The sequence below is a fragment of the Cynocephalus volans genome, chromosome 3 (genome assembly GCF_027409185.1).
Source record: "Cynocephalus volans isolate mCynVol1 chromosome 3, mCynVol1.pri, whole genome shotgun sequence".
Taxonomy (NCBI): Eukaryota; Metazoa; Chordata; class Mammalia; order Dermoptera; family Cynocephalidae; genus Cynocephalus; species Cynocephalus volans.
In genome coordinates, this window is record NC_084462.1 from 109,099,787 (window position 1) to 109,108,327 (window position 8,541).

The following is an 8,541-nucleotide window of genomic DNA, read 5'->3' on the forward strand; positions in this document are numbered from 1 at the left end:
AAGTGCCTTCTTTAAGGTCATGAAGCTAATGAGGGCAGCAAGATTGAAGGTGGGGAAGCTCAGCAGGTGGGGGATAGAGCCTGAACTGTGGAGGGAGGCCTGGGGTCCCAGGAAGGCAATGACTCACTGTGTGCAGAGGGCAGGGTCCAGCTGCCTGATGGTCCTAGTTTGGAGCTCTTTGTCTGACTCATTTTCCTGGCTCTGCCTTGTAGGTACTACATGCCCTGGCCCCCAGCTAACCCTCTCAGAGCTGCAGGTTATACAGTTGCTATGAGCTAGGAGACCCCCAATCAAGACGGTTGTTGCCTGGTCCACCCGGCTTCTGGTGGGGTGACTTCTGTCCAGACCCATATGTGATTGGTGTTCTGGCAAGTAGGGTAGAGGGACAGGACAGGAAAAATCTTCCCCTTTCCTGCAGGACTTGGGGGCAGCCACAAAGGAGGGGAGGAAAGGGAGCTGGGGCTCAGCCTATGAACACAGAACATAGCCAATGCCTCGCTCTTCCAGCAACGGGTGTGCAAGCTTGACTGTCTCCGTGTCCAGGCAACCACTGTGCTCTTCCCAAGCACAGCTCTTCAGCGCATGCGGATGAATCCATCTGATTAGCTGGCAGCCTGGAAGGAGAGAGGCAGGCCTGGGGGATGGGGTGCAGAGCAGGTACATTTTGAAGGTGGGTGGGCACAGCAGGGAAGGGAAAATCCAGGAGAGACCTCTGCAGGGGCTGCTTGGTAACAAAGGCACAGTCTGAAGACATTGAAAAACTTTGGGGGGGGTGCAGTCGAGTCGGGAGAGTAGACCATGAACTACAGGGGCTGCGTCAGATGCAGCTGCAGCTCTGCAGTGCCAACTTACACTGTTGCTGAGGCGACCCCAGCGGGCCCTGCTGCCAATATGCTGGGCAGAACAAACTCTGGGGGCTCTGGCCAGGCCCTGCCAGGCACTGAGGAATCTGCTCCGCTGGTAGGGACCTCAGGGATTGGCAATAAAAGGTAAAAACTCTTTTCATCCACGTCTTCCAGCTTGCCAAGCACAAAACTGCCACCCCTCCCTGGTTTTTCAGGGCTCAGGCGCAGATGCAGGCAATTGAGATGCTTGGGACATGGGTAAGCCATTTCAAAGCCAGTGTCTTCACCATTGGCTGGCCTCAGTGGCTGCAGAGTTGGGAAGCCTTTTCTATTTGTAGCATATCAATCACATGCTGTTTCCCCCCTTTCAAGTTTGAGGGGCTCTGGTCTATTGGTGTTTTGATGTTACTGTTCTTCTCACCCCATTGCAGATTACAGCTCACCTCCCTAACTCTAGGCTCTCTGCCTCAGACAGATTGGAGGGTCCGATGTCCTTAAAGATCCCCACTCATTCTCCACCCCCTCCAGCACCTGCTCTTGGCACCATCATGATCCTCTTCCTTCTGCTTGCTGCTGTCTGAAGATTGAGCAGTTTTGCTGATTCCTTCATCCAACAAGCATTTATTGAGTGCCTACTATGTGCCAGGCATTGTTCTAGTCAATGAGGATATAACAGTGACCAAATAAAGCTTCCTCCTCTGGGCAGCTCTATTCCACTGTTTGTAGAAGTGGAATTCAGGCCTAAGCTTATAGCCAGTGCCTTAGGACACATGCACATTCCTAGTGGGCAGAGTGAGAGGCCAGGGTCCCACCATGTGGGGGTGGGTGGGGATTATGCAGAGGGTACTACAGAGTGATGGCAGACAAGACAAAGGAGAGCAGAGCAAACTGCTATAAATAAAAAGGGGCTGGAGGGAAGGCAGCTTCACTAAGGTAGACCAAATAAGGCCTGGAGTGGAAGGAAGGTGATCTGTCTCCCTGTCCTCCATCCGCCGGCACTGTGCCTGCTTTGTCTGGGCTCTGTCACCACCCTGATCAAGTGTCAGGCCCAAACAGGGGCCATTTGCTGTGAGCATGCCAGCGGGAGTTCAGAGGAAAAGTTGCTAAAATTACTACCAGGAATTTGGGGGGGGGGGGCGGTTAGAGCAAATTAGAAGATGCCTCAGCATGGAAAGAGGGAAATCAGAAAGGAGCCCCAAAACCCAAAGGGAAGGGAGCAGAAGTGGGGCAGAAAGAGGCAGGGGACTTGTCCCAGGAGGGGGAATGAGGCATCAGTTGTTTGTGCTCATGGGAGAGGGGACCCACCTGGGAGCACCCCTGGAATGCCTGACCTTGAGAGGACCCTACCCTGGCTCCACACGAGCCTGGGATTATGGAGCTGAGCTTTGTGCCTGCTTCAGGTTTCTCTTTACAAACAGCTGCTCCTTCTTGTCATTCTTTTGTCTTCCTGCCGGCTCCAAAATCTTTTGTACCTCTGCACCACCCCCACCCAACTCCGTACTCCACAGTCTCTGCTTTCTGATAGATAGTGGACAGCTGGAGAGATGGGGGTGGGAGCGGGGGAGGGCTTGGGGCTGGCCCAGTTTAGTTTGGGGTGATTCGGGAAGGTAGGTCCTGTCTTCAAGGAGTGCTTGGATGGCACAACTCACTGAAAGAGAGGCTTTGTGGGGAGAGGCCAGTCTGGGTCCCAGGCTAGGGGCCTCAGGGGTCATGGAGGGGCAGCCTGGTGAGCTGTGAAGTCAGTCACAAAGGTCTACTTTGAAACCCACCTCCTCCATTTTCTAGCTGTGGTCTAGGCGAGTCATATAACCTCTCTGAGCCAGCTTGGTCTTCTATACCATGGGGACAGTCACTTTTACTTTCCAGAGCTATTAAGACCATTAGAGATTGCACAGGTAAAGGGTCTGATACCAGATATATAGTGGACCCTGACTAAATGGCAGCTCTTATTGTCAGGAACACAGATCAGAGGAAGCCAGACTGCAGACGGTAGAACCAGTCGCCCTGCCACAGGTTTTTTGTCCCCACATCTCCCTTAGCCCCACTAAGTCCACTTGGTTCAAGTGACAGTCTGGGCCAGGGTGGATTGGTCATCCTGCAGTCCTTGTGGTCTCTTCTACACAGAATGTGGCCAGCCCTTGGAACATCATGTCAGGAGGCCAAGTTCCTCAGGCTGTCCTAGACTCAGTCCAGCCCTGAGCCCGCAGCCCAGCCCTGAGCCAGGAGGGACACTGCTGCCTCACTGCTGACCACTGAGCTTCCTTCATGATAGGCCAATGTGTGTCCCAAGGACCACAGGGAATTGGCCCAGGCCAAATGGTGACATTGGCCAGGACACTGATTGGGAGCAGAAGCCAAGCATCAGCTAATTGTTTTTTGTGTCCTGCCTGAAGATCTTAGGGACCCCAGGTGGAGCTGCCTGGTAGACTGGGCTGGCCCTAGGGACTGGGATTCAGCCTGTGGAGGGGAAGCAGAGTAATCTGGGGCCGGCCCCAGGAGTCCTTCAGCAGTCTCAACCACCCCTGGGCTGGAGCCAGACTGATGCAGAGGGACTAGAAATCTCTGGAAGGAGAATGGCCAGGGTATAGTGATATGAAATAATCAGGCAAACTGAAAAATAGCATCTTGAACACTTTGGTGTCCAGACCTAGAGCCCTGCACGTTGCTCTATGTCAAGCTCCAGTTGGGGACACACCACAGGCCTCTGCTCCTCCACCTGAGAACCTCTACTCTGTTCACAGATGTCCCTGGGGCAGTACCCCATAGCTGCCAGGCCTGGACCAGCACAGATATGGAGAACCATGTGATGTACTAGGAGTGGGAGGTAATTGCTCAGTGAGGAGCCAAGAGGCTGAGTATTGAGCAGCCCCCCTCCCAAGGGAAGAAGGGATTCTGTACTTTATTCCTTTTGTCGGAGGAAAAACTTCCTTAAGCAGGCCTCCGTGGGGTCATTGCTTGTCTCTCCGCCTCTACCCTCCATCATAAATGCAGGTGAATGCAGCAAGCACACATGCCTACACACACATACACATATGTGCATATGCATACCTCTTTGCACAGACACAGATGGCAGAGCGTCCGAGCTCCCTTCAGTGGCCAGTTTAAGAGAGAGCATTGGTGTTTGGTGAACTCACCACAATTGCCTTTGTTCTAGTCTGCAGCCCCATGTAGCCTATCTCATTCTCCTTCCACCAGATGCCTTACTGACCCTTGCTGTAGGCAGGCTCTATGGGGGCCACAAGAGGATCACATGGCCTCTGACTTACAGGCACTCCCATTGGCTAGGAAGACCAAAATAACACACTGGGAACCAAGGGAGAATGGTTCGAGGCTAAACAGTGTGGTACAGATCTGAAACAGCTCAAGGGCAGAGAAGCTCTTGCTCAGTATGGGCTGGAACAGTCAAAGATCTCAAGGTGGGGACATGGAACTAGGGCTTGAAGGGAGGGTAGGGCTTTGAGAAGCACTGGGAATTGGGATGTGTTCTAAGCGATGATAATCATGCATGACCAAAGGCATGTGGTGGGGTGGGGGGTGAGTCAGCGAGGACTCAGAAGACAAATGCCTGGTCAGACTATGCTGTGGAGGGTCTGGAGACATAGGTGGAAAGAAAAAGGTAGGGCTACATTGTAGAAGAAGGGAAAGGGCTATATATGTGCTGAGTGCCTACTTGTGCCAGGCATTGTGCATGGTGTTTTATATACTGTATTTTGCTTAATGCTCACAATTGCCTGTCATTTAAATTGTTTGCTCAAGGTCAAGCAGCAAATATGGCACTGGGATTCAAACCCAGGTCTGTCTTGCTCCAAAGTGTTTCTATTGACTGCCATGTTTCCCAGACCAGTAAAACAGACAATATCTTGGAAGCAATGAAGAATGACTAAAGCTCTAGACCATGACATGACAGTCATTATGAAGTCTTGAAAGCAGAGTTCGAGGGGTCTAGCAGGGTATTGTTGGATGCTATGAGGGAGAATATGCTGGAGGCAGGGAGACCTGAGAGGAGGCTACAGTGGTGACCCGGGTTGGGAGGAGAGCAGGGTCAGCAGACATGAGAGAAAAGGGTGAGCCTGGAAGGCACTTCTAAGGAAGGAAAAAAGTGACTTGCTGGCAGACAGGATACGGGAAATGAGGAAGGAAGAGAATGCTGCATGATGCTGGCAAGGATGGGAATAGTGGCAAAAGGGAGTAAGCTCTCAGACAGGCAGGAGGAAGGACAAAGTGTTTAGTTTGTGGGAGTTGGGGTAACAGTGGGGCAACTGATGGAAGTTGTTTTGCGTTCCTGTAGGAAGTTGGGATGATGCGATGGAGGGCAGGCTGGTGAATGAGAGCGGACTGCCTCAGGGGGTGGAGAGAGAAGCCATGAGACTAAAGAAAGGAGGAAAGGCCCAAACAGATACCCTCAGTACGGAGATGGGAGGACGAGAAGCCCACAGAGAATGGAGAAGGGGACTCAAAGAGAGCCAAGCAGAATGAGGAAAGGGTCATTTTCCTAGAAGCCAAAAGAAGTGTTTCAAGAGGAGCAGGTGGCCGGTAGCATCAGACACCAAAGAAAAGCAGAGTGTCGGGAAGAGAGAGAAAAGCACTTGGGTGATCGTGGAGCAAGCAGCGCCTGGAGAGTCACAAGGCAGGGCCAGGCTGTTGTGAGTTAGTCAGGAAAAGGATGCATGGACAGGGAGTGAAGGCGGTGTGGGTCCACTGCATTTGAGGAGTCTGGCAGTGAAATGAATGAGATTAGACAGCAACTAAAAGGGACAAGAGCCAAGTAGCATGGTTTGTTTTGCTTTTAAGGTAGGGCAGTCCCGGACATGTGAAGAGTGGGTGATGAAAGATGCCCTTGTTTTGTTCCCCATTCCTTTTTACATGTTCTAGCTCTGTCTTCCTATTCTATGTCTCTCTTTTGGAAGCCTGGGGGGTGGTTTAGAAATACCTGGAGAGTTGTGGTGCCTCCCAGCATAGGTGGGCTTGCAAATTTGAGGCTCAGCTGGCTCCCTCCTCATCTCCAGATATGCACAAGGGAGCTCAGAGCAGAGCCTGATGCAGCCACAGCTCTCATCCTCTGGCCCCTCATTGCCTGGCCTGATGAGAGTCTCGGCCTCCTGAGTTTCTCAGTCTGAGGACTAAAGTAAGGCTGAGGGCGGGGAGAAGCTCTAGCAAGGAATCTGGAAACATAAGCAGTGCCTGGTAACTCGCTGTCTTCTGCTTGCTTATGCCTCAGTATTTTTATTCTACCTAGAAAGACAATTTCTGGTTTGAAGGTACAGAAGCCTCTACTGGTCTCAACCCATAACCCAGGCCTGGGATAGCTTCCTGGTCTCTTGGGGCAAGGCTCTTGCCAGTGTTCCAAGCAGATGGTACAGTGCTGACCCTTCTCTGGTGTTGCTGTGCTGCAATGCCGAGCAGCATCCCTGCCACTCGGTGTGCAAGCCTGGGTTCAGTGCAGAACTTTCATTCTAGTTCTTTGCTGCACATGTCCCACGATTCTCTAAAAAAATTGGAAACTGAGCAAGTGGACACACATCATGCAGTTCTTACCAGGCATGAGAGAGGGTGGTGAGTGACCTCCCTGGGTCTGAGACTCACCAAGTCAAATTTGGAATGGGGAAGCCTGGGGAGCTGGCTACTGCTGTCCCACGAGGGTGCTTCTCAGGGACAGCAGGCAGCCTGATTGCCAGACTGCCTCTCAGGCCTGTGCATCAGATTAGGGATTGAGTGCTGGTCAGTCTCTGTGACATCTGAAGGGACCAGTGTGAGGGTCTTAGTTTCTCACCTGCAGCAAGGGAAAGAAGGGCCTTTATCAAAGGGCTCTGCATTTACTAGATTGAAAGAACTGAACCAAGGAGGATGGTGCTATAGTCGGTTTGTTGGGAGTAAGGAAGAGTCAGGAAAGGGGTCCATGGGAGCCTGAGAGAGGGGCAGATGAGGAGAAGTGAGATGCAGAAGTGAGGCAGAGTAGCCAGAGGGCTGGGGCAGCAGAGCTGAGGTCCAGCTGTGGGAATAAGGGCAGTGTAGTGCATAGGCCAAGACTGCAGAAGGAGTGGCAGAGTTGTGTGTCTGTGTGTCGTGGAGGGAGGTGACCTTGCCCAAGGTCAGAGCCTCTTGGCTCTGAGAAGCCATGGCAGGGTACAGGTTCCAGCCCAGAGTCCCCGTGCTGGGGCTCCTTGTCTCTGAGATTACAGCCTTGGCTGCTGAGAGCAGCTCCATGGGGGTGGTGTGAAACAAAGCAAATGGCCCTTTTGTGGTGCTGCGTTCCTAAGAATAGCTGTGGCTGTGCTTGGGGAGGTGTCTCTTATGGCCCCAATGTCCTGGGTCTCGTTCTCAGAAGTGTCCCTATGCCTGGTGTCCAGCATGCTGATTGCTGGTTGCTGGGGCAGTGGAGGTCATCAGTCCACCTCAGTCTCTGTTACCTGTGCTTGTCCAGCTCAGCTTTGGGAGAAGGTATTGCCACAGCAAGAGAGGAGGAGTGGACACAAAACTGGCCCAAATGTGTTGGGGGAGGGGAGACAAGGGCCACAGGCCCAGAAAACAAATCTGGCACCTGAAGCTGAAGACAGAGGGGCTCCTAGGAAGAGAGGAGTGGGATGAAGGGTCCAGAAGAGTCCAGAAGTGGGTCACAGGGTACATGGGAAGAACTTGTGGGAACTGGTAGAAGGAAGCCTATCAAGGCAGAGAAGTAGGAAATAGGTGCCGGAGACCAGAACGTGGAAAGGAAAGTGATGAAGGATTGGGGGGACAGGAGGAGGGTGAGGGGATGGATGGGGGTTGACAGAGAAGAGCAGATGGAAGGAGAGAAGAAAGAGACATTGAAAGACAGTGGGTACTCCTACAGCCACACAGGAGCGAAGGGAGAGGGAGGTGGCACAGCTCTTGGAAGAGCCTGGAAAAAAAGGCTCTCAAACGCCATTCCTGTGAGATAACAATGCCGTTCAAATCCCTCCCTAATCTCCCCTCCTATTATTAGCCCCAAGTCCTCTCAGAGAAGAGGCCACAGGTCCCTGGGCTCTGTCCTTTCCCCCATGCCCTTGGCTAGAATTAGACAGACGTGCCTGCGTGGTCATCTGCTAACCATGGACCTTCTGGCTTCTGGGCAATGTCACTACAGAAGAGTGTGGAGAGGTGATGTGAAGGGGATGGAAGGTCACTGGACACCCTCTGTGGACAAGGCAATAGACACCGAGAGGAGTAAAGAAGTATGCCAAAGGCCTTTGCTCGAGGAGTTTCCAGATCAATAAAAATAAACACACAACCAACATGATAAGGTCCAGGGTGACAACAGGTAATGTGCAAAATAACTGAAAAACTGAGCACATAAACATAGGAATACAAAAGCATTGTCAGTAAAGGGCAAGGCAGAGAGGGAAGGGTTTCTGGGGAAGGTAAGCCTGGAGGTGGGTCTTGAAAGTACTGGATCTTGAGAAGCCATATCCACAGCTGCTGGCCAATTCTGTGAGTGTTCTGCAGGAAAAAGGGGAATCAAGGAGACAATGGCTTCCATGTCTATACTTTTCTGGCTCAACCCCTAGGGGAGAAGGTTGTTATAAGCTTAATGAGGAGTAATAGGCTCCTGATTTTTTTAAGCAGACCTGTTATTGCTGCTATTTACTTGGTCTCTCTCTTACCTCCAGTTTCCCTAAATATTGTTCATTGTTTTGATATTTAAAATGGCCAGAAGCTATTATGTGTATTTTTATCTTGA